Here is a 26,514-nt window from a genome sequence, read left to right as displayed (position 1 = left end):
AGTTAGAGGATGAGTCTGGCTACTGAAATCTGGGTGGTTTGCAGTCCTCTGCTAACTTGCTTTGTGATTCCTGCATGGAAATTGGCCAGTGTTCTTTCAGAAACTGAAGGATTGCCTACTACCAAATGGTCTATTACAATGGTTACATCTTCAATACAGGATCTGAGTGGTCTTGTTTGTGATTCCGTCTCTCTCTGGATTTCCATGTAGGCCTTTTGAATGGGTGCCACAACTTTTCCTCTTCTTGTTGGATATCAGAGTATGCTCCAGTTATGGACTTCCAGGAATTATCTCGGGTTCCTTTTCAGAATTTGTTTTTTATAACAATATTTTCTCGTTCCAAACTGTAACAGATGTTTGTAACTCTAGGTACACGGTTGAGAGAGCTACCATATCTTCAATTAGTTTGATTTGTGCTTGGTTCTGGGCTCTTTCTCTGCTCCCCCTCAGAAGCCATTACTAATTAAATTCTAATGTTTTTGTTATTACATAACATTCTGAAATTGACCTTCATTTTTCTGGCAGCATACAGAAAACAGTTAACCAAAGTCATGGGAAGTTGTTGCACAATTCCAAATTCAAGGACTGATTTATAGACATTAATGACAATAAACCTGCACAATGGGCCAGTGAGCCGAGCGCTTGCCGCTCATTAACAAGGTGTTGCAGAGGTCCTCAGATAGCTTCTTGGCAAGGCCGGCTCATGGTTCCATCCTTCCGAAGTTGATAAACCGGCTACTATATATTGGATAATAGTAACACTTGGTATCTACCATGCTCAGAAATGACTGAAGTGTGGGGTGAAGCATTATAGACAAAGGATAGCTGATTGGTTGAAAAATAAACTCATGCAAAGTAAAACCAAACTGCAGATATAAGATTCAATTGAAAATTACAAACTCGCCGATAGCGAAGCTATAGCTAACAAAAGTATGCCTGTCTTGCTTAAATGTACTCAACTCAGAGAAAGATGGACAATCCTGAAACTTTACAGAACTAATTCCATAATAAGAGTTTGTTAAAATGATGCCAAACTTCCTGAGGAGCAGCATACAAAATAGGTTAATCTGTAATGCAGATAACGTAAGATGTCAAACTTACGTCACCGTTCTTCTGTGGAATTGGCATTGCAGGAGTTTATTCATAGGGCTAGCCTCCAGTCGTGTCTTAACATCTGAGTAAACAAGCCAGGTGAAGGCCTTACCACAAAATAATAATTAGGTCCCCAAGTTATTATGATCTTATATGAAAGTGGCGTATTACATGGTGTGAGGATTAGACCTCACCATGTAATACTATCACGGTATAACAAAGATGGTCCTTGGAGTCACACTAATAAATCCTTAGCTCAGTCCTGGTAGTGTGGCAAAGAGCAGTCAGGCTTTACTAGAGGAACATGTGTTAAGCATTTCGGAGTAGCGACATGGACAAAAAGTAATTATCACGACTCGAGAAAAATCTGACACCAATTTATAAAAATAGAGTGTATTTTTATCTTACTTTAGACACAAAAGCGAATGGAATAGCACACATATAACCGGAGTTATACATTTTTGAAGCAATATAAACTAGTGCAGAATAATACAGTGAAACTTTATCATTGCGGTCAGTGGGAAAAACCACTAGCGACAATCGGTCACTTGCAGGTCGAATTGCGTGGTACTCATCTGGATTTGGGCGATCGCCCGGAGGGCCAGATAGCCAATGATTCTTTGGATCCGGAACGGTGTTTTACCGGCAGTTTACAGGGGACTAGTGCCACTTATCCAGGAAATTCAGAGGGTGTTTCAGGCTTCCACAGGGTTCCTTCTGTCTAGGGGAACCGAGAGATAGACTAAGCAAGTCTTGATCAGGCAGTTCCAAAAGCATTGCCACAGGTGCAGGGTATCCTTCCTTTTGCTTTGGGCAAGTCTTGTTGTCGCTAGCACGGGTCTCTTCTTCTGTCCTCTTTGATGCAGGTTGTTCTGAGCTGAGGTTCTGGTGTCTGGGGGGGAGGGGGTCCCTTAAATCATGGATTTTAAGAGAGTTAGGGGTTTGGGAGCTAGTAACCAATGGGCAGCTAGTCCCTACAGCTATTCCACCCTGAGGTGACCACATCTGTGAGTGTGGGTCACCTTTTCTACTCCGAACCCTCTATTCTGTCACTCCTAATGATGGTAGGAATCTGATTTTAGTGTACAGACCAAGCTGCCCACCCTGGAGATGTGGCTCGTCTTCTGAGGGTATACACCTCCTTAAATAGCTAATTTCACACCTGCCTCGGTGCAAATGTGCCTGGGGCGGGGAGAGGGCTGTTTCCTCCTCTGGGAGTCAGCCCTGATGCGTATCAAAGGTGGTGCAGCCTTTGAAGCTCACCGCCTTGATGTGCCACTTCACAAGCCTGCTTGGGAGGATGGAGGTGTGACCTCCTTCCTGCCCAAGCTTTTGTTCCCGACTCCTTACAGTGATCACATTGCCTGGCTGGAGGTCAGAATCCTGTCTTGGCGCCAGCAAGCATAGGAAACGCGGGCTTGCCAACCAAAGAAAGAGAAACTAAGGCAACTAGGTGGGCAACCTCTAGGGTACTGTACAAAAAAGAATTAGAGGAGGGTCCGAGGGTATTTGAACAACCTGCAAGGATTACATCCCCAATTATGCACTTACTGCCAACAAAGAAATCCTTTGGTCTGAAGGTAACTCAACTAGCATGTAAAGTGATGTGCAAAATCACACAGAAAAACCTGTAGGATGATCCCTTTGAGGACGAAATCCCTCACCCACCAATGGTGGCATGCTTCATCATTGGGGTTTCTCCTTTCGGTGAGAAATCCTGGTCCCACCAAGGGCTACAACTCCCTCACTGAGAGGAAGGAGCTCAGGGATGTCTTTGTATTCCTACTCTAGCGAGGATATACTAAATCCAATAGATGAAGGACAGAGGTAAGTTGGGTGCGGGTGCAGCGCATCTAAGAATACACTGTGAAGGAGGTGATCTTAAAACTAACTAGCGGGAACAAACGGGGAAGTTTTAATAACTTGTTCGCACTGTCAGGATCAAAAACAGTGCACCTGCAGTATGGATTTAAAACTGCATGTGTAAGACGAAGGGGTCTACATGTTCCAGCCAGGGTGACCCATCCGGTGTCAAGGCTTTTGTCAGGACCTAAAAAAGGGAAGTGCTGCTGCTAGAAAGAAGTGAAATTGTGCAAAATAATACAGACAACTAAGTTCAAGTATCAAACCAGTAATACTGCTTTTCTCAGGTCCAGATTATTACTGGTTGTGCATAGTGAAAGGGAGAAATAAGACACTAGGACCACTGTTTTCTGGAGTTTATCCCTCCCCTTAATCTTGAGGTAGTCCATGGATTTGCTCTCTCTAACATACTGAAAAACTTCCCAAAGAGTTTGTCAGGATTCAGTTTTGTCTTTAAAGTATTCTATAAAATATTTGTCCATCAGCACAAAGCATTTAGTCGTCATTTATACCTGCATGCCCTTCCTAAATGTACAATGCGCAGTTTGAACGGGGCATAGTCAAAGAGGGTGCTTGCTAGTATATGAATCAAAGAAACTATTTGAGCTTTGAGACTGGGCAAAAAGAAATAATGAAGTCTGGAATAGGACCCATGCACTCTAAAGTAAAAAGATTGTACCCCTTAATCCAAAGGATGCCAGGTTCGTCAGACGGTACACAAGTAGTGCAAGGTCACAAAATCCATTGGGTGGTGTATCCTAGAAGAATGTACCCTTTGCACACCATGTCTTTCCGTGTCAGTGTTTATGACACTTTTTTATCAAAATGTCCTACAATGGTGGACAAATGTAAGAGCATGTGAGCAAGCAATGGTTTCAGTGTCCAAGACTATCCAGGGTCATTGGGGGCAGACATAAACATTTAGGATGTACAAATCCAGGTCCTGAGAGAAGCAATGACCATAATGTACTGTGCTGCCCATATTGATCCATCCAAGTACTTTGCCCCAGAAATGGGAGGTTTCCTAGAGCCTCAACTGAGAACCGCATGGAACACCGTAAATCTCCCCTCCCACTATCTCTCAGAAAGGTCACACTTCTTTCCCAGTACATGAGTTTCTTGCAGCATTAACAAATCTATAGGGTGTGTTTTTGCTGTTTTGAGAACGGCACTGAGCTGTTAGCATTCCATGTAATTAAACTGGCCAGGTGAAGGTCACCCTGCAATGTAAAACCTACATTTTTTGCATTGAGGAGCAAGTCAAAGTGAGTGTTGGCTATACCAAGAACAAACCACAGCTAACAATGTACAATATATCCACCTCACTCACCTCTAAGTCTCCTTCCTACATTACTACCCGAGAAGCATCTATAGCTCCCTTGGACTGATTCACCCCAAAACATCATCAACCTGTTCCGAAAACTCTCCTAAAGCCCTGCCCCATCTCCAGGGACATAGCAACCATTCTAAATGGTACCCCATCATAAAGCAATCTACAGTTACTAAAAAAGTACAAAGTAACATCTCTTTTAACAGACTGGTGCTTGGAAGTACTTCTTGCATCAGTATTGTCCCTTTTTAATCATACTTGACATTGGTTTACAACACTTCACATTCCTTCATTATCTGAACACATTCTAAAAAGGCCTTTCAAATAAATTAAGTGCATGAACTTATTCCTATCCCCCAAGTGCCTCCCATACAGTGTTATGTGTGACCGATTTGTCAGTTTATATACATTACAAATTCACTTTCAATAAACCTAGATTTTGAAAATGAGAATCACGTGTCATTGATTTATTTTCCTTTGTTAGTGTGACCCGTTATGTCAGTCAGTCTTTTGGTCCCCTCCGAGGCTGCTGTTAGCCACAATTAGTTTTATGAAGCCATTGTTTCGTGGTTGTCTCAGTTTACGTCGTCGCTGCATGTTTCAGCCTCCAAAAGATTGGAAAAACATGCTAATGAGGTCTCCATCAGGACACTTTGATCCTCTCAAATATACCACCTGTCTGTGGCTTCTTCTCTAAAGCTAGGTATTCAGGTGGAGGAGATCATTTGAAGGCATGCTATACTTCTGTATTTCCTTGGAAAGCGAGCTTTTTTTAGTGGAATGGGGCACCCAGCCTTTCCTGTGATCTGGACAGGCTCAGATGCCCTTTACTTAGATGCAGCACTGGTGTATTTTTGGCATGTATGCACTGGAGCAGGGTTATGCAGGAATCAGTTTAAGCATTACTTCCGAGCCCCAATCTGTCTTTGCCCTTTTAATAACCCCCGACACTAATGGTCTCAACTCACAAAAAACTATTTGAGCTTTGAGACTGGGCAAAAAGAAATAATGAAGTCTGGAATAGGACCCATGCACTCTAAAGTAAAAAGATTGTACCCCGTAATCCAAAGGATGCCAGGTTCGTCAGACGGTACACAAGTAGTGCAAGGTCACAAAATCCATTGGGTGGTGTATCCTAGCAGAATGTACCCTTTGCCCACCATGTCTTTCCGTGTCAGTGTTTATGACACTTTTTATCAAAATGTCCTACAATGGTGGACAAACGTAAGAGCATGTGAGCAAGCAATGGTTTCAGTGTCCAAGACAGGCACAGATGCCCTTTCCTTAGATGCAGCACTGGTGTATTTTTGGCATTTATGCACTGGAGCAGGGTTATGCAGGAATCAGTTTAAGCATTACTTCCGAGCCCCAATCTGTCTTTGCCCTTTTAATAACCCCCGACACTAATGGTCTCAACTCACAAAAAATGATGGGAGGAATGCTTTACATTTTTCTAAGCACTAGCAAGCACTCGGGGTAGCATTCCAACCCATTGTTCTTTTACCATTCCAACCCATTGTGCTTTTGCCCACCATTCCACCTCAGATTAGACCCAACCATATGCAAATCAGACTTGACCCTGCTCCAATAGGAACAGTTCAGTCGGAACTTCCAAGCCATGTCCTCTCTGAACCAGAGCACAAGCAACCCAAGACCGGTTCCACCCTGATTGGGGCTCTTCAGTCGGGTGTAGCTTAGTTCCAATGGCACAGTGAGTAAGGGACCCACGTCTGGGCATACCCGTGGCCACTTTGGCCGTTACATGAAACAAACAAAAGGTGATTGGAGAAATTATTGCAGTTTGTCTGTCCACTGGCAATCTCTCAGGTAGCATTCCATCCCAGCATTCATTTGCCTACCGTGCCACCTCAGATTAGACCCAGCCATATGCAAAGCGGTCTTGGCCCTGCTCCAGTACGAGCAATCCAGCCTGAACTGCCAAGCTAGATGCTCTCTCGACTGGAAAACATACAACTCAAGCCCTAAAACCTAGAGATAAGTTTAGCACAAAAAATGCAGTTCCCAGTTTACTACCAACACAGATGTAGTGGCAAACTATACATTGAATTAAAATATATAAATGGACAGCAGGATGCTTTTGCCTGTTTTTCTGGGTGTAAATTAGATTAAGAGGGTGCCCTACATTGTATATTTTGTTTTATGCACTTTATGTACTTTAATACTATGTGTATAGGGGGTAGGAAAGGAGCTAAACACAAGATCTATAATGTTTAAGTACTAATGAACATCAGGCCTAAAATCGTATACATAGAAGTTCATGTGAAAATGAACAGACATGTACATATGAGTGAGAACAATTCTTTTTAGCACAAAATATAATTTTATTTTTTCATTTTTATCCCATTGTTTTTCTCTTATTTCTTGATCTTTTAATATTTTTGATATTTTTAATAATAATTAATACATATAGATGATGCAATAGTTATGTTACATGAACAGAAGCTCATATGTACAAAAGCAAAATGGAATTCTTTCAATAAAAACAGTGAAATTACAGTGCTATACAAACAAATCAATTTTTTTTAAAACATTAGAGAGGGAGAGTTCATAGGTTGGCAAATAGTTCAAAGGATGGCAGTCGATGAGAGCACGATGCGCGTTTCAGAACAGGAGTTTCATGGTGTTTGTCCTGTGGCACCTAAGGCATCTTCCTGGAGTCTTACCTGGGCATGTCTTTACATGTTCACAGTGATGATTCAGAGGACTTGGTCAAAGTATCCTTCTATTCTCCTGACGGCAACCTGCATTTCACAGAAAGTCAATATTGGGGTTTCAAAGCAGCCGTGGTCCGTGCAGGTAACTGTGGTGGGGCCGGGTGGGGGGGGGTGGGATTTCAAAGGACGATGTTGAGGGGAGAATTGAATAAATAATTAGCTTTCCCTCTGCATCATCTGTCAAAATCCCCCTGATCCCCTCCCCCACCCCTCCACCCCCACTCGGTCCCACAGCTGTTACCTGCACAGACCGCGCTGTTTCAAAGCCTATCCCCTAATGAAATAGATGTTAACCTATTTGGCAATCAGCAGGCCGCCAGGAGAAAATCATTTCTTTGTAAGAATAGCCCAGGATCGGATACATTTGCTGCCCTTGTACACTCCTGCTAAAGACCCAGACTACCTTGAGATGAAGTCCAAAGTAGTCCTTGACATAGTGTGTGCTAATTCTAGAGGGTCTCTCCAGAAACACATTTGCTCCCACCAGCTGCCTCCTATGAGATGGAACACAGGTGTACATAGGAAAAGAGGAGCCCAGCAGTTCAATGCAACTGATATAGGGCCGACCTGGGAGAAAAATAATAGCCCCTCTCACAGTTTCAGCCACTCTGCCTCTTTTTGCAAATACTTTATTTGGCTGTCTCTTGTATGTGCAATTTTAATTGTTTGCTTCTCGAATATCTGAATTGAAACCATCTAACTCTTAATGTCCAACATTGATCCAGATGGCGATGCCCATGCCAGATTTTCAGGCTGACACGTTACATAAAGATGCATGGAGCTCATTTAAATGCAATTAATTTAGGGTCATTCAATGGTCATCCTGAAAATCTTTCATGCATCTGACTGTCCCGGGCCGAAGATGGACACGCCTACTGACATTGGGCATGGCGGATGATGTCTTTCCTCAGGTACTGGGACAATATATATTAGTCATCTTTTAACATTTTTATATTTAGTTACCCCTGTCCTGACCAAGCCTACATCCAGTGTTCCACCCTTCTGTACTTAAGCATCTTGCTTTTGGGACTGAACAGTTTTCCAACAAGGAGTAAATATTCTCGGGACTGAATACAGTTGATATTGCCACTCAGTTTAGTTTCATGCACTCACTACTGAAGGCCTATGCTTCAAGCAAGGGAAAACTTAAATATTTTTATTTAATGCATCTGGAGCGCTGCAAGCAAACCTTAGAATCAAATGGGCTATAAAAGTTCTTCATGGAAGAAGAAATCCCATTGAAGTTTTATACATTACTGGCAACAGACAGCATGCAAGTGGGAGAAATTAATAGTTTGACAACTTGCCTTACCGTTTAGAGAGGAAACAGTTGAAAGAATGAGAACTTCATGGCATTTTAATCTTAATTACCCACAGTATTGACATCAAAAACATGCTTCTTATGGAAAGCATTTGCGAGGTCTAATCGCCTACTGTGCTCCTCTTAAAATATTTATTTTTAATTTGAGGAAACTTTTCCTTTGTTCCAAAGAACTGATGGCAGGAATGCCTTGCATCCAGCTGCTTTCAATGATAGTTTAATGGTATAGAATGGATTTGGTGACATTTATAAGGTTTTACGTTCTTGGTATGGAAATGTTATACTTTACTATGGAAGGTGTTAAGGCTTTTTTGTTGACGTGTGATTTATATACCATCCCATTCATTTTTTTCTCATTTGCAGTCTTTCCTGGTTCTAACTTTTTTACCATAATCACTAGGTAGGTTCCTATTATGCAGATGAAAGTGTCCCAGTTTATAATAAAGGAAGAGCCTGTTGATTTGGATGGCTGTTGACTTCTCTAGAATCGATAGGTTGCATTGTACCTTAATTAAGGAACACTAAAAGGTGCTCACAGAAAAAAACTAGTCGCGTCTTTTGGGAGGCGGCCCATGCACCTGAGGGTTTTATGATGCTTTTGAGCAGAGGCAGGCCAGGTATAAGAGCATACTGATGGGTGGACCGGCACTGGTGGACAAACTTTCAAGCTTCATTGAATTACAGCGATTCCCCTCGGCATAGACCATAAGTCAATCACAAGAGGTGGAAAAGACAAAGAACTTTCAGGTATGACTGTATATGAGAACTGCCCTTGTGAAGTGATTCTCCACCCAGTGTTTGATCTGTTGGGCGAGACCTGATAGATGAAGAAATGTGTATTGCACAAACTTGATCTATCTGATTTGAGTGACTGAATGATCCTCTCTGATTTGTATAGTTTGCACAATTGTTTGCAATGACAATGTTTTTACTTATTTATTTGATTCCATGTTAGAGTAGTAATCCACTATAATCCTGCATCGCGCATTACCAGAGACAGGTGCAATAGATTCTTTATTTTGTAGACCAAAGAAACGCAGTAATTATTGTATTTATATGTCTAAATATCTCTGTCATGGAAGCGGGCCATGCTGAGCTGTAAAATGGCCACAGATTGGGACCGTACCTAAACTGCACGGGCAAGGAAACTGTTCTATGCAATGGATGGTTCATTGCTTCACAGCTTCTTGGTGCCCATGCTATCTGCTCTAGGACACTGGGTGTATCTCCACTGGATAACACAGATGGCTGATCCTATATCATTCAAGCCAGGAATCTGAATCCAGGCACATGGAAGGGTGGAGAACTCATCGAAAGAAGAGAGAGAGCCCAGTTTTTGCACAGGGAGGCTGTTTGTTGAACAAGCGCCTGGAGGCATCTCTCTGCCATCTGATGCTGATTTGGCATGAGTGCAGAAGGTTTGGGCTACAAGAGAAGGCACAGTAGAGAAGAGCAGGTAGAACCTTCACCTACCGCTCCCTCTGAATTGATAATCATTTGAAGTAAACTGTGGCATATTGGAGGGGCCCTCTCTCCATCTCGAGAATGGCACCAGGGGAGCAGAATCAAAGGTTATAGAAAGTCAAGAATGGCATTTGTTAACCCTTAGGTTGCCACCTCAGATGGCATGCTGCTACAATGGTGAGGAGCAACTAGAGGTGCTAAAAAGTGCATAGAGATGTCCTTAATAGAAGGGATACTAGAAGAATTCACATATTACATTTAGAAGACTGCTAAATGATTAGAATGAAGGATATGCTGATTTGGAGAGAGCGTTCACAGTCCAGTTTTTCCAATGTTAGACCTGGCATCCTTGGCGTGGTTTCCCCAGACTTTTTGCTATCTGAAAGAGACAGTTAGTTGTAGATTCCTTACCTTAGAATTCCCCCCAGGCGTTAGACTGGATCCAGAGATTTTTCTTACCCCTGCGTGCCGGTAGGTGGGGTCGGTCGCGTCTGCTGTTGGCGTCGTGGTAGCCGGCATGACTTTGCGGCGCCTACATAGACGCCGCCCCTACGCGCTGACGTCAGTTCTTTCTTTTTCTTCACCAGCCTAGCGCAGATCTGGAGAGAGCTACCCCTTAGCCATTTTTTTGCTAGCATTTTTGCAACATTTTGCAGCTTCTATCGATGCTGGTGCGCGAGGGGTGTCCCAACGTCAGCCCGGTTTCAAGCTTTGCGGGTCCTGTCACAGGCGACCGAGTGTTCCTGAACCAACACCCTTCCCCACGAGCTTGGTGGTCCAAGCCTCTTCTTCAAAGGGCACATTCTCTTCTGCTCCTCCAGGTATGGAATCCAAGAAGCTGGATCACCTCGGGAAGCAAATGTTCTCTCCTTCCAGCTTGGCACTGCGGTCCGTGAATACCGCTTGCCTCTTGGGCCGATACTCCCTTACCATCTGGGATACGGTGTCTTAGGTGCTACCTCAGTGCCCGGAGGAGGCCCGGGCCGTTCTCTCCCAGGCAGTGGAAGATACGCAGCCAAATTCACGATCAGATGTTAACTGGATACCACTGACTCACTGGGCAGAAGATTGCCATGTCGATAGCCCTTAGGCGCCATGCCTGGTAGAGGACATCTGGCTTTTCGGGGGATGTCCAGTCAACCTTGATGGACATGCCCTTTGATGGTCATCAACGTTTTGGCGACAAACCAGACTCTGTGGTGGAGCGCTTTAAAGATTCTCGGGCTACGGCCAGCTCTTTTGGCCTCGCTGCGCCTTCTCGCCCACTCCAATCTGCTTTTCATCCCTTTCATGGCTACGGAGGGGGCACCCAACCACATCAGGCCCAGTATAGCCACCGGTTTATGCAAGCTGCCCAGCCTCTGGGGGGTCGTGGACGTGGGACCCTCCGACCTCGCGGGTCTGGGAGCCAGCATATGGGCTAGTTCAACCTTCCCCCCCTGCCGCAGCCTCCACACCTTCCTATTCCGATGTTTCACGCCCATCAACGGCCAGTGGGAGGCAGGATTTGCCATCACCTCCTCCGCTGGCAATCCATCACGTCAGACAGGTGGGTTTTGCAAATAGTCCGAAGGGGCTACTGCCTCCCCTTGGAGACTAGCCCTCCCTCCATGCCTCCACCGTCTTTCGATCGCATGTCGGAGGATCATTTGGCGCTTCTCCGCCAGAAAGTCTCAGCTCTCTTGGCAAAGGGAGCTATAGAGAGGGTCCCTACTCCACAAGTAGGTTATGGTTGCTATTTCCGCTACTTCTGGTGCTCAAAAAGGACAAAGGTCTGCACCCTATTTTACACCTCAGGGCCCTCAACTGCTTCCTCCGGAAGGAGAAGTTCAAAATGCTCACGTTTGCTCAGGTCCTGTCTGCCCTGGACCCCAGAGCCTGGATGGAGGCGTTGATCTTGCAGGAAGCCTATTTCCATATTCCTGTTTTGCCAGCCAACAGACGCTATCTACAGTTCACGGTGGGCCACGAGCACTTTGAGTTCACCGTGCTCCCCTTTGGCCCTGCCAGTGCCTCTCTGGGATTCACAAAGGTGATAGTGGGTGCTGCTCATCTGCGCAGACCAGGGATTCCAGTCTTCCCCTATCTCGATGGGGGGCTGTTGAAGGCGGGCTCGCCCCAGGCTGTGGTCTCCCACCTTCAGTCTACGGCGGACCTCCTGTATTTGCTGGGGTTCACTATCAACTTGCCGGAGTCACACCTGGTTCCCTCTCAGACACTCTTTCATCTGAGCTGTTCTGGACACAGAGCAGTTTCAGGCCTATCCTCCCGAGCGGCTAGTCTGGAATATTCGGCTATGATACCGATGTTTCAGCCTCTATCCCGGATTTCGGTGAGAATGACTCTGAGACTGCAGGGCCTTATGACTCCCTGCATCCTGTTGGGGAATCATGCCAAGTGGCATATGCGGGCTCTGCAGTGGGACCTGGAGTTCCAGTGGGACCAGCATCAGGGAAATCTTTCCGACTATTTTCAGATCTCAGAAGGAACTGCACAACAACTGTAGTGGTGGCTAACAAACCAAGATTGGGTCAGAGTCAGATCCCTCTCCCTTCCCAAACCAGATCTAATGGTGGTGACAGATTGTTAGAAAGGATAGACGGACCGGGAGGGTCGGCCGGGGTCAGGAGGAGAGGTCTCCGGGGAGAGCCGTCTCCAGCGATCGTACAGACAAGTAACTTTCCCCCCCCACAGACAGATACCACACCCGGATAAGGTTCAGTGTTCTTTATAAGCACTTCTTAAGGTACGGTTGAATGTTACAAGGAGGTCTGGACTCAGGGGTCCCCTCGATTCAAGTCTCTCAAAGCAGGGTAAGGGGTAGCGGGACAGTCTGTATACCAGTCAGGTAGTTTGGATGAGATGATGATTAGCTCACAATCCTCGAGCTTAGTGGGTGCGGGCCGCGGCAGCGCCAGCAGGTCCCGGAAAGATGGTCGATGTACGGTCCGCGGCAGCGCCAGCAGGTCCCGGTGAGGATGGTTGTTACAACGGGCCGCGGCAGCGCCAGCAGGTCCCGGAAAGATGGTCGATATACGGTCCGCGGCAGCGCCAGCAGGTCCCGGTGAGGATGGTCGTTACAACGGGCCGCGGCAGCGCCAGCAGGTCCCGACGAGGATGGATATCGTAGAAGGCCGCGGCAGCGCCAGCAGGCAGGACGATGGTTCACAGGAGCGGGCTACGGCAGTGCCAGTAGTCCGTCAAGGCTGAGTTCTCTCGGTGTCTCTCGACTCCAGGATACAACTGCCTTCCCGCTCCGGAGCTGCCCCAGTTATAGGGCAGGCGCTCTTTGATGTCCGGACCCTCGCACTTGGAGGTCGGAGGGCCCGGGATGAAGGTGTCCAGACACCCAGCAGGGGGTGGAGCCAGCGCCTGGGGGAGCTGGAGGCGATCGGCACCTGGCGGGGGAAGAGCTCTTGACACTTCGTCCTCCTATTGACCTGCCAAGTGGTCCGCTCACCTCCCGGGTGGATGGTGGTGCCGGGATGTCGGGGCCGGTCAGGCCCGGGGTTTAGGGTCGGGGCGAGGCCACGCGGCCTCGTGGTGCAGGGCCCAAGATGGCGGCTTGAACCGGCCGGGGGAGCCGGTGGGGCTGGGCCCTGTGATGAGTAGAGGTCCGAGGGCAGAAGATCCGTCGGGAGACGGGGTACGGGTGCTTTTCGTGGGTTAAGCCTGGTGGGCCGGAGCTCGGGCCCTGTCGTGCGGGGAGGGAGCAAGCCCTTCGTGTGGCCTGTCCAACATGCGTCCCCCCAGCTGAAGGCGGGGAGAGTCACCCATCTCCTTGGGGACTCTCTTCGTCGAGGCGGAAAAAGCGGGACAGGCCATCCGCGTTGGCGTGGTCTTGGCCTGGTCGGTGCTCCACAGTGAAGTCCATTCCCTGCAGGGAAATGGACCAGCGCAAGAGTTTTGGGTTCTCCCCCCGCATCTGCATCAGCCACTGCAGGGGTCGATGGTCGGTTTGTACCCGGAAGTGGGTACCGAAGAGATAGGGCCGGAGCTTTTTGAGGGCCCACACCACTGCGAAGGCCTCCCTCTCGATGGTGCTCCAGCGCTGTTCTCGGGCCAGGAGGCGTCGACTGATGAAGGCCACCGGCTGGTCATGACCTTCGGGGTTCAACTGAGAAAGGACGGCTCCGATGCCGTGGTCGGAGGCGTCGGTCTGTACCATGAATTCCCGACTGTAATCGGGGGCCTGGAGCACAGGGGCGGTGCATAGAGCGGCCTTCAGCTTCTCGAAGGCCGCTTGACAATCGGGGGTCCAGTTAATCCGCTTCGGCTGGTTCTTGGACGTGAGACCCGTGAGGGGCCCCACGATGCTGCCGTAGTCCTTCACGAACCGCCGGTAGTAGCCGGTGAGCCCCAAGAAGGCTCGGACCTCGGTCTGGGTGACGGGGGGCTGCCAGGACTGGATGGCAGCAATCTTAAGTTGTAGCGGGGCCACCAGCCCGCTTCCCACTTGGTGCCCAAGGTAGGTCACAGACCCTTGGCCAATTTGGCACTTGCCGGCCTTAATTGTGAGGCCGGCCCGCTGGAGGGCCTGTAGGACCTCTTGGAGGTGACGGAGGTGGTCGGGCCAGTGGTGGCTGTATACAGCGATATCGTCCAGGTAGGCAGCGCTGAACTCTTCGAGCCCCGCCAAGACCTGGTTCACGAGGCGTTGAAACGTGGCGGGGGCATTCTTCATGCCGAAGGGCATGACCTTGAACTGGTAGTGGCCATCGGGGGTAGAGAAGGCTGACCGTTCCTGAGCCCTGGGTGTGAGGCCGATCTGCCAGTAGCCCGCTGTTAGGTCGAAGATACTGAGGTAGCGGGCGGCCCCCAGCCGGTCGATCAGCTCGTCTGCTCGGGGGATCGGATGAGCGTCGGTCCGGGTGACAGCGTTCAAGCCCCGGTAGTCGACGCAGAATCTCAGTTCAGGTGCGGTGCCGGGGGCAGCGGCTTTGGGGACCAATACAACCGGACTGGCCCAGGGACTGTCCGAGGGCTCGATGACCCCGATTGTGAGCATCTTGGTCACCTCCTCCTGTATGCAGGCCCGTACCCGATCTGGTACGCGGTAGGCCCGGTGTCGGACAGGGGGACTGTCCCCGGTGTCCACGTCGTGCAAACACCAAGGGGTGACCCCGGGGGTGAGGGAGAACAGGGTGGCGAACTGCCGCAGGAGGTTCCGGCAGCCCTGGCGTTGCTCCGAAGTGAGGGCGTCAGAGAGCCGGACCCCGTCCACGGAGCCGTCATTCTCCTGAGTCTTCAGAAGATCCGGGAGGGGTTCGGAGTCTTCCTCTGCCCCACTGTCCGTAGCCATCAGGAGGCTGAGTTCTGAGCGCAGAAAGTGTGGTTTGAGTCGGTTGGTGTGGAGGACCCGAAGGGGGTTCCGGGAGGTCCCCAGGTCGATGAGGTAAGTGACGGGGCTTTTGCGCTCGACCACTTTGAAGGGCCCCGTCCACTTATCTTGCAAGGCACATGGTTCGGTGGGGGACATCACCCATACCTGTTGTCCAGGCTCGAACTCAACGGAGGAGGCATTGTGATCATACCACTTCTTCATGTCCTCCTGGCTGGCCTCAAGGTTCGCCTTGGCCATCTCTCTGAAGCGCCGGGTCTGATTGCGTAGGGCCAGGAGGTATCTGAAGACGTCTGGAGGGGTTTTTAGGGGGGCCATCTCCCAACCTTCTTTTACTAGGCTGAGGGGCCCTCGCACAGGGTGCCCGTACAGGAGTTCGAAAGGGCTAAAACCGAGGGACTTCTGGGGAACTTCGCGGTAGGCGAAGAGGAGGCACGGGAGTAGTACGTCCCACTGGCGACGGAGGGGCTCTTCCAATCCCCCAATCATCCCCTTGAGGGTGCGGTTAAAACGCTCCACTAGTCCGTTCCCTTGGGGGTGATAGGGGGTCGTGAATCTGTAGGTGACCCCGCATTGTTGCCAGAGGGACTTCATGTATTTGGATATAAAGTTCGTGCCTCGGTCGCTGACGACTTCTCGGGGGAAGCCTACCCGGGAGAAGATCCCCATTAGGGCCCGGCCAACCACCGGAGCTGTCACGGTCCGTAGGGGCACCGCCTCGGGGTAGCGGGTGGCATGGTCCACCAGTACTAAGATGAACCTGTGTCCTTGTGCCGTGCGGGGGTCCAGAGGCCCCACGATGTCTATCCCCACCCTCTCAAACGGGGTGGTGACCACAGGGAAGGGTTGCAGAGGGGCTTTCAGCTTCCGACCACTCTTCCCGCTGGCTTGGCATGTGGGGCAAGATCGGCAGTGGTTCAGGACGTCGTTCCTCATCTTCGGCCAGAAAAAGTGGGTCACTAGGCGGCTGTACGTTTTATCTTGGCCCAGGTGTCCAGCCAGGGGGACATCGTGGGCCAGGTTGAGCAGAAAGTCTCTGAAGCGGAGAGGTACCACCAGTACTCGACCGGCCCCCAGCTCGGCGATTCTTTGCTCGCTGTATAGCAGGTCGTTATCCCAGTAGACCCAGTGAGTTCCGGTGGAGTCCCCTGCGTTCTGGGCGCTGGCTTGTTGGCGGAGTCCCTCGAGGGAGGGACAGGTCTTTTGTTCCTGGCGGAACTGTGCTTGGGTGGGCCCCCCCTCTTGACGCCACTGAGCCAGGTCAGGAAGGTCCTGGGGTTGCGCGTCCCCTTCGGCCGTCGGGTCTGGGAGGCTGGCCTCGTCGTCGTCTTCTACTGGGGCGACTGGGGGCGGAGGTGCTGGCCATTCTGGTTCTTCTGATCGAGGGACGGCACGGGCGGCCATAGACCGGGTGGTTATGCAGGCCCAGTCCGGGAGGCCCAGCATCCCCAGGTGCTCTCTTCTCTCAACGGTGGCCCACGGGGAACTCTCGAGGTCATTCCCCAGGAGGCAGTCCACGGGGGCATCGTCCCGGACCGTCACCTTCAACAGGCCGGAGACCCCTCCCCATTCGAATGGAACGCAGGCCATTTGACACATACTTTCAGAGTTGTCGGCCGAGCGGACGGGGCAGAGAATGTTCGGCAGGATCTGCTCGGGCTTCACCAGGTGACAGCGGACGGCCGTCACACTGGCGCCGGTGTCACGCAAGGCCTCGGCTCGTTGTCCATTAATGGTCACCCACTGACCGTATTTCCTGGTGTTAGCGGGTAGGGGAGCCCGCGGGACCATGTCTCTTCCCCCCAAGCACGCCAGGACCATGGCGGCCGGTTCCCACTCTTGCTGGGTCGGCTCATACTCCTCTGGTTCCTCCAATGATCGCTCTTCCCCCAGGGCGGCGGCAGCTACCTGGCGGGGCTTGGGTGTTTGGTTCTGCGGGCAGCTCGGGTCATTGGCGTAGTGGCCGACTCGCTGGCAACGGTGGCACGTGACGCTGGCTCGGACCCCAGGGCGCCACGGGGGGTTTCCCCGACCGGCCGGAGCCGGGGTGCTGGCCACGGGTGTTGTGGGCAAGGCGTCTCTCCCTCGCCCCTGGCCCCCTCCTCCTCCCCGAGGACGGTGCTGGCCTTGGTTGTTTCTGTTCTGTTCGTGTGGCCCCCTCCGGCCCACTCGGGTGCTTTCCCATCGGTCAGCTTCGGCGGCGAGCTGCCGGGGGTCAGTCAGCTTACTGTCGAGGAGGTGCTGCCTGAGCTCGACGAAGCAGTTGTTCGACAGGTGCTCCCATACCATCAGGTTAAAGAGTTGTTCGTAGGTGGTGACCTGGCTCCCCTTTATCCAACCCTCGAAGGCACGGCTGAAATAGTTCACGTATTCTACCCAAGTTGTACCTGGGATCCGGGTGCAATCTCTGAACCTCTGGCGGTACATCTCGGGTGTGAGGCCGTATCGGGTGAGGAGGGCAGCCTTCATGTGGTCGTAGGACGACATTTGGTGATCTGGGAGCTGCAGTAGGGCATCGCGCCCCTCGTTGATAAACCTCCCCCAGAGTCCGGCTCCCCAATCACTCCGGTCGATCCGGTGGGAGGTCATGGCGATCTCGTAGGCTTTAAACCACTGTTGTATGTCGTCTTCTCGGACATACTCGCGGACAACATCCTTGGGGATGTGGACTTTTTTCTCGATTGGCCCCGGGGTGTGTGGTCGCTCAGGCACCCCCAGTTCTTTATTCTGTTTCCGAAGTTCTATTTCCGCCAGTTTGTGCTCGTGCTCGAGCGTTATTTTTTTCTCCTCCAGCTCTCTCTGTCTCTGCTTCTCTTCTCGTTCATCTCGGAGCCGCATGTGCTCGAGGTTGAGTTTCTGTTCAGCTAACTTGAGTTCCCCATCCATCTTGAGTCGTGCCATTTCCAACTCGTGCAATCTGGTTCTTTCTCTTTCTCGGATCTCCTCCTGCGAGAGGCCCGTTCCCCGCTCCTCAGGAGCCGTGGCGTTCCCCTCTGGTGTGATGCTGCTTTGGTCGGAGGGTCCGGCGACCCCAGTTTCTGTCCACGACTCTAGGGCGTGCTTTAGATCATCTTTGGTACTCAGGCCGGTGGTAGCAATGCCAAGTTCTATGCAGAACTGTCTCAGTTCGCGGTGGTTGTATTCTTCTAATTTATCCATTTGGAATTTCTCGGTGGAGTTGCTATCTTTGGCTGACATCGTGTTGTTGTCGTGGGGTGAGCTACTCTCTGTACGATTACGCGTTGATTCGGATCCCACCGCTGCCACCAATGTTAGAAAGGATAGACGGACCGGGAGGGTCGGCCAGGGTCAGGAGGAGAGGTCTCCGGGGAGAGCCGTCTCCAGCGATCGTACAGACAAGTAACTTCCCCCCCCCACAGACAGATACCACACCCGGATAAGGTTCAGTGTTCTTTATAAGCACTTCTTAAGGTACGGTTGAATGTTACAAGGAGGTCTGGACTCAGGGGTCCCCTCGATTCAAGTCTCTCAAAGCAGGGTAAGGGGTAGCGGGACAGTCTGTATACCAGTCAGGTAGTTTGGATGAGATGATGATTAGCTCACAATCCTCGAGCTTAGTGGGTGCGGGCCGCGGCAGCGCCAGCAGGTCCCGGAAAGATGGTCGATGTACGGTCCGCGGCAGCGCCAGCAGGTCCCGGTGAGGATGGTCGTTACAACGGGCCGCGGCAGCGCCAGCAGGTCCCGGAAAGATGGTGGGCCGGAGCTCGGGCCCTGTCGTGCGGGGAGGGAGCAAGCCCTTCGTGTGGCCTGTCCAACACAGATGCATCACTCCAGGGAAGAGGTAGCCATCTGGGAGAGGTGGAGATCAGCGGCATCTGGTCTCCGGGGGAGTCCGGACTCCATCTCAACCTGTTGGAGCTCCGGGCAATCCGACTGGCACTGAAGGCAGTCTTTCCTCTCTCAAAGGGAAAGTGGTGCAGGTGTTCACAGACAACACCAGCGCCATGTGGTTCTTCAACAAACAGGGTGGGGTGGAGTCGTGAACCCTTTGTCAGGAGGCTTTTTGCCTCTGGACATGGCTAGAACATCAAGGCATGACCCTGGTGGTTCAACACCTGGCGGGTTCTCTTAATGCCAGGGCAGACAAACTCAGCCATTGGTGCTTGGTCGATCACGAATGGTGTCTTCACTCAGAGGTGGTGCAATGTCTCTTTTAGCGGTGGGGAGAGCCTTGGTTAGATCTGTTCGCTACCGAAGAGAATGCGCAGTGTCAGCGCGTTGGAGTTTCCAAGGTGGCACTCGCTCGGTGACTCTTTTCATTTCGAGTGGAACTGCCGCCTCCTGCACATGCTCAAGAAGATCAGACACAACTGGGCCCAAGTTTTACTTGTGGCTCCGGACTGGGCATGAAGTGTCTGGTACTCCGAGCTCCTAAGCATGGCCATCGATCGTCCGTTCAGACTGCCCCTTCGGGAGGATCTTCTGTCACAGCAGGGCACGGTTCTTCACCCTGTCTCTGTCCAGTCTCTACCTCCTTGCGTGGAGATTAAGCAGGAACAGTTGACCGCTTTCGACCTTTGTCTAGAAGTCTGTAATGTCATCTTGGCAGCCAGGCCTCCCTCCACAAAATCAATATACGCCTGTAGATGGAACAAGTTTGTGGCATGGTGCACAGCAAAGGCTGTGGATCCCCTTTCAGACCCTCTTTCTGACATGGGCCTGTAAATTAAACGTTACTTTGAGCCAGCTGCACTGATTGTGCCACCCACTTCAGTTGCCCTTTAAAACATGTCTCAGGCCTGCCATTGCAGAGCCTAGTTGTGCAGTGTAAACTGCCATTTCGACCTGGCAAGTTAACCCTCTTGCCAGAACCAAACCTTCCTTTTTAATACATTTAAGTCACCCCTAAGGTAGGCCCTGGACAGCCAAAGAGCAGGGTGCATTGTATTAAAAAGTTGAATGAACAGAACACGGTTACTTTCCATTTTAAGTTCACTCTCCAGAACAGACGAGTAGGTCCTATAAATAGTTAGACCTGATCAAATCTGACTCGCAATAGCGAGTGGGCAAGTCGAGTTTTTTGAGGCCTGTCCATGATACTCTACTTTATGACACCCCACTCTACTCCACTCTGCAACACTTCACTCTTCACCACTCCACTCTTCTCTACGACACTCTACTCCAATATACGCCCCTGTATGCTTTGATACCCTAATCCACTCTAGTCTACTACACTACACTCCATGCCACTCTATGCTGCTTTATGCTCTGACACTCTACACCACTATCATCCTTTGTCACTCCACTCTGACACTTGACTCCACTTTGCTTTACCACTCTACGCCCCTCCATGCTACGATACTCTGTCACAACACTGTGTGCCTTTCTACTCCGCTCTATGCCTCTCACTCTATGCCCCTCCACTCTACACCCCTCCATTCTATGCCATTCCAGTCTACACCACATTTCTCTACTCCACTCTGACGCATAGATCTATGACACAACACCCAATCCCACTCTACAATACTCCACTCCAAACCACTCTCCTCCCCTCCGCAAACTTATAGACATGCTGAAGAGTAGCCACGCTGGTGTACATCATGGCTAAAACACATTGGCAAAGCTAATAGCTTTTACATAGATGAGACGTATTGCCAATGCTTGTTGCCCCCCCCCCCCCCTCCCATATGTGAAAGTGGAACAGCTGGGACATTGTAGCTTGGAAATAGAGTTAAAAATAACCATAGAAATTCACTGAAAAAACAAAGGTTACAGGGAGGTATAGTTAGGCTCAGATTTCACTTGTACAAAACCAGTGAAGATCAGCAGTTATAGTTACCTGAATTGACTACAACTTACGCCCCCACAGTGCACTGCTTATGACCTCACATATTACTTTACTCATGACCTGGTCAGTGACATCACTGATGACATCATCCACTGAGTGTAAGTGTTCCGTAAACGTTTCTGAAACTTAAAGATATATACTAAGCTACCGCATAAATTAAATTAATATTCTTGCTGTACTACTAATGAGCGATACTGTTTCTAACATGTCGCCCGAGTGGCTTTGTGACTGTCTGTATCAGTGTGTGAGTGGGTGTCTGAGTACCTGTATGGTTGTGTGAGTGGATGTGTGAGTGGCTGCATGGATCTGTCACTGGGTTTGTGAGTTGCTGTATAGGTCTGTCAGTGGGTATGTGAGTGGCAGTATTGGTCTGAATGGGTTTGTGAGTGTTTTTCTGGGTGTGTGAGTGGTTGTATTGGTGGGTGTGTGAGTGGTTGTGTGTGTGAGTGACTGTATGAGCGGTTGCATGGGTGTGTGAGTGGGTATGTGAGTGGTTGTGTGGGTGTATGAGTGAGTGTGAGTGGTTGGGTGTGTAAGCGAGTGTGTGAATACTTATATGGGTCTGTGAGTGGTTTTGTGGGTGTGTGAGTGGTTGTATGGATGGATCTGTGAGTGATTGTGTGAGTGGGCGTGGGGATGATGTCATCAGTGGTGTCACTGATCATGTCATGAGTGATGTAATATGTGAGGTCATAAGCATTGTGGAGGCGTAAGTTATAGTTAGCTCAGGCAACTATAACTGACAAATTTCACTGGATTTGTACATTTGAAATCTGTGCTTAATTTTATGCCCCGTAACCTTTGTTCTTTCAGTGATTTTCCAAGAAGTTTAAAAAAAATGTTGTTTCCTAACTTTAACATCCCTGTAACCTTTGGTTTTTTCAGTGCATTTCTATGTTTTATTAAATTTTATTTCCTAACTATAACGTCCCTGTAACCTTTGTCTTTTGTAAATTTCTAAGGTTTTTAATTTTATTTCGTAACTGTAAGCTGTAACCTTTGAGAGTGGGTGCTTGAGAGGCTGTATATGTCAGTAAGTGGGTGTGTGAGTGCCTGTATGGTTCTGTGAGTTGGTATGTGAGTGGTTTTGTAGGTGTGTGAGTGGCTGAATGGGTCTGTTAGAGGGTGTGTTAGTGGTTTTGTGGGTGTGTGAGTGGCTGTATGGGTGTGTCAGTGGGTCTTTGAGTGTATGTGATAGTGGCTGAATGAGTGTGTGAGTGGGTGTTTGAGCATCCCGGTGTGTCAGTAGCCGTTAGAGTGACAGGGCCAGAACGAGAGTCAACAGCTTTGCATAAAAAGTCTACCCAACTGGAGTACTTGATATTGGTTAATTAGTCAGTGCTACCTCGTTGGGTAATACCTTGTGCATATTCTATTCTACAGCTGCGTAATGGACCATGAAGAAATATCTCCAGTGAACTTGTGTACATGTAATTCGGCAATGTGATTGTTCCTCGAAGGTCTTGATCCACAAATCTGTGATAACTGAATCCTCATCTAGAGAAGAGGATGAAACTACAAAGATTGGAATATCCACCAAACAGGGGTACTTCTTCCTAACTATATAAAGTAAGTGCTTCTTTGTTTGGTGGAGATGTCCTCAAAATTCCTCTACATCAAGAACACATCACCAAAATCGGTTGGAAATCGCTCAGAGGCCTTTTGCTAAGCTGTCTACGAATGTGGTAAAAGGCGGGAATAACTTTGCATACTACTAAGGAATATGGGACAGATCAAAACAGGCAGACCTTGCAGATAAATTTGGGCATTTGCATATTCAGGGTAATCAAAAGGGAGAACCATGGACTCTGCTGTGAAGACAAGAAAGAAACAACTCGTCAGTCACTACAGATCAGATTACCATTCACCTCTATTAAGGAGTTCACATTGTTTTTCAACATAAAATATTCGAGGAAACATACTTGCTTTGCCTTCGCCAAGTCCAAGAAGTTAGGATCATTTGTGTTTTACAGAAGTGAAACTTCAAATCGGGCACCTGCTGTGTTTATATTTGTAGATGCTTCCCGTTGAGGTTTAATTTCTGTGAAATGCACATCAGTACCATAACAGAACCTCATTTTTTCCAAGACTCCACAGTCTTTCTGAAAATGTCTACCCAACTAGAGTACTTTCTACTGGTTAATTAGTAAGTGCTACCTCGTTGGGTAAATGTCTATTGCATATTCTACACTACAGTTGCTTAAAGGTAATTCTCCAGTGACCTTGCGTGCATGTAATAACGGCAATGCGATTGTTTCCTGAGCGCATTCATCCACAAATCTGTTGTAACATGAATCCTCGTCAAGAGTGGACAACAAGACTGCAAAGAGATGAATCTCCACCAAACAAGGGTACTTCCTGCTTAGTTTATTCAGTAAAGGGTAGTGGGGCCGTGCGGCCCACCATGCCGATTTCGGCCCTAGGGACCCATCCCCCAGGACCTGGTCTCTTGATGCTGGGTGCCCTGGAGCCCTCCAGCAGGAGCCAGCCTTGCTCCCACATGCAGGGAGCAGACAAAAATGCTGCTCCCTGCATGTGGGAGAAATCCTTTCATCTGTTTTTCTGCCCGCTTCACAGTAGGCAGGAACACAGAGAAAGTTCTGCTCCCAGTGAGCGGGAGCAATTTTCCTGCCCCCGCCCCCTGCTGGGAGCGTACTTACAGTTTGCTCTCACTTGGCAGGAGCTGTCAAAGGTCTCGCTCAGCACCTCAGGAGATAGGGAGCAGGCCTTGGTGGGGGAGAGGAAAGAAGGACGGTGTCTAGGGGCCATAAGTGGTTCCAGGAGGGAGGCCCCCCTCCTATAGTTTGCACAGGGACAGCCCGAGCAAGGTGGTGGTGGTCCCAGGGGTGAAAATGACCCGGGAGGCTAACCCATGCACTGGGGAGCTGGTGGTCCCTGGGGCCAAATATGGCCCAGGAGGGGGGCTGCGGGCCCCCTCTCTTTCTAGTTTTGTGGCTCAGGGAGGTGGCGATCCCTGGGGCAATCTGAAATGTTGGTGGGGGCCACATGGGCCCTCTCTTTTTATGCTAACATGCCCCGTGGAGGTGGTGGTCCCCAGGGCTTAAACTGTCCTTGGGGAGTGGGGCAACCGTGGGGCTGAAATAAAAACAAGCCTGGGAAACAGCGTTTGTTTTTTAAATTGGTTTTTTTTTGCTAGGATTTGGAATCTGCGATTTTTGCCAGAACATTGTAAAAAAAGAAATGCTTTTTGGACCTGGCAAGGTCCCTGGGAGACCCCACCACAAGGCCTATGGGGTCAGGGTATTCCTACCCTGCCCCTTTCTCCTTTTTTTAATGGCTTTGTTTGGGACTTGGTTGAGGCCAATTTCCACGATTGCTGCCAACACTTCCTCGTTGAAGTGTTGGCAGCTAATCAGATCTCTGCACAAGATCAGTAAGATTTGTGAAAGACACATGCCATCAGATATACAAATGTAGTTTTCCTTAATATCTCCAAAACTACTGAGCGGATTTACACCAAATAATAAAACAGGACCAAGAGCTAGTTTGCTGCCAGATTTGGTGTAATTCCGTCCAGCTGTTCGGGATGTAGTTGTGTCTAAAATCCCTATGGGGAATTGCATGGGGAAAAAGTGTTTTGGGGCCCCCCTTTTTCTCTGTTCCCGCTTGACAAATCACCCTGAAACTTTCAACACCGCATCTGAACTGAGCTTGGTACTAATTTTGAAAATTTTGTGGAGATTCATCAAATGGCCAAAAATTATTGGCAAAATAAAATACGCTTTTCCTAGGGAAACTAGACCCTAACTATAACTACCTACTAGCAAATTACTTGTGGTTGAGATTAATTCAAGCAATCTGCCAATCATTTTTTTTGTTTCCCTCTATTCCCAAGACACATTGGATTTCATTACGACATTACTGGAAAGAGGTGACTAAATGGGGTTGGCATATGGGATTGGTACTTATCACCCTCCTTGTCAGTGTGGCACCTTACTCAGAAACCCTCCTTTGAATGGAGGTCAAACACGTTGGCCCTACCCAAGTGATGCAACTCAGGAAGATGTAAGTACCATATTGTAGGACTGTATTGCCGTTCCTGGTACCTGACACACTGTTATTGCCACATTTGATTGTCATGATCCAGGGAAAGTGACACCTACTTTAAGAGCAAGAGGCTCTTTGAGGACCAACCCAGCTCTCGTCAGAAAACACTTAGCCCTGTTTGTTGACTCTCACTCCTCATCTAGATGTGGAGGTCACAAGTTAGCAGTGCTTCTTATTGTGGCTTCATTGTTCCTAACTCCTTGCACTGGGAGATCAAGAACATTCCTTCCTTGGCTGCTAGTTGGGGAAACCAATCTTATTATTTACCATTAACTCATTAGGATTGCAACAAAGAGTTGAGTTTATCTCCTCCATTTGGCAACATTATTTAGAGTTCCTTATAATTTTGGGAGCCTCCTACTTCCTTATGCTTAAGCCTCTTTTCTGGTAATTTGAGGTGGACGGACAAGTCAGAAAGTAAGGCCACATTGTCTGAAGAAGTGAAACGGCTGTCTCCACCTGTGACACAGAAAGAATTTGAAGGCACAGAGTCATTGACTCCAGTTAGGTCCCCTCCCCGGGCAGCCGTCATCAGTTGGCTTGTTGGGAAGTCACTCAGAGTCTGGAGGAACACTTGACCCAGAAGTCCAGGACACTGCCGTCCTTGTTCACTCTACAGGTCTTAAATGGAATGGCTGGTTGATTCTTGGCCTGTGGGTTCTTGAGCGTCCCATCAGTACCAGTGCCTATATAAACAGCACTCTATTGCTTCAGAGTTTCCCTCTGTAGTCTCCTTGACAAAGAGTTATACCACCTCGGAACCTAAGGATGAGGAACACCTAGAGCCAGGGCGGATTCAGCTCCTACAGCTATAAGTATAGGCCTTGCTAACATTGCAATATTACTTGTCAGTGCAGACTCGTTCCTGGATTCCTTGAGTGCAAAAATACAGGCTAAGAGGTTGCATCTGCAGTTTCACCTCGGCTTCTCCTTATCATATCGTGCAACTCCCAGTGCCTGAATTCCATTCCTTCCATGTACCAACCACCTGGTTCTTCCGGATTTGCAAGTGCAAGTCTATTTGCACCTTTTGGTCCACATCAGTGTACCCCAACAGGACCTTCCAAGGTGGATGAGGCCCCTGTGGAACCATCATCTGGTCTCCACTACACAAGAGGCCATACTTCAAGAACCTAGGAACCAAAAGACTTCAAAACGTCTGCCACAGAGACACATTCACCCTTCATAATGAATGAGGTCACCCCCCTCCCCCAAAGCCAGTTCTTACTGTTAAAGCCCAAGTCTTTTAGCAAGGTTAGATGGTCTAAATAAGCCACCGATCTCCAAGCCTCTTGACAGGAAATATCTGGGACCCCAAAACAGTCTCATGTTCTTACTCTGAGCTCAGGCAGTTATGGTTATGCAGATCACATTTTAGGCAACTATTATCATTGGCATTGCTGGGAGGACCATGAATGAAAAGTAACTACTTGTTTGATCCCTGCACTGACAAGGATCTGCATCAGCACAAGACAGGCATGGTCTTGGCCA

General features: G+C 49.2%; 1 protein-coding gene across 4 annotated transcripts in view; it reads left to right on the top strand.

The window, feature by feature from the left end:
* BANP (BTG3 associated nuclear protein) overlaps nucleotides 1-26,514 on the top strand; it is a 973,724-nt gene that overhangs the window by 921,213 nt on the left and 25,997 nt on the right. The window lies entirely within an intron of this gene.

Source organism: Triturus cristatus, chromosome 12 (genome assembly GCF_964204655.1).
Source record: "Triturus cristatus chromosome 12, aTriCri1.1, whole genome shotgun sequence".
In the NCBI taxonomy this organism is placed as follows: domain Eukaryota; kingdom Metazoa; phylum Chordata; class Amphibia; order Caudata; family Salamandridae; genus Triturus; species Triturus cristatus.
Note: the sequence above shows the minus strand (reverse complement) of the source record. Positions and strands in the feature narration are given on the sequence as shown.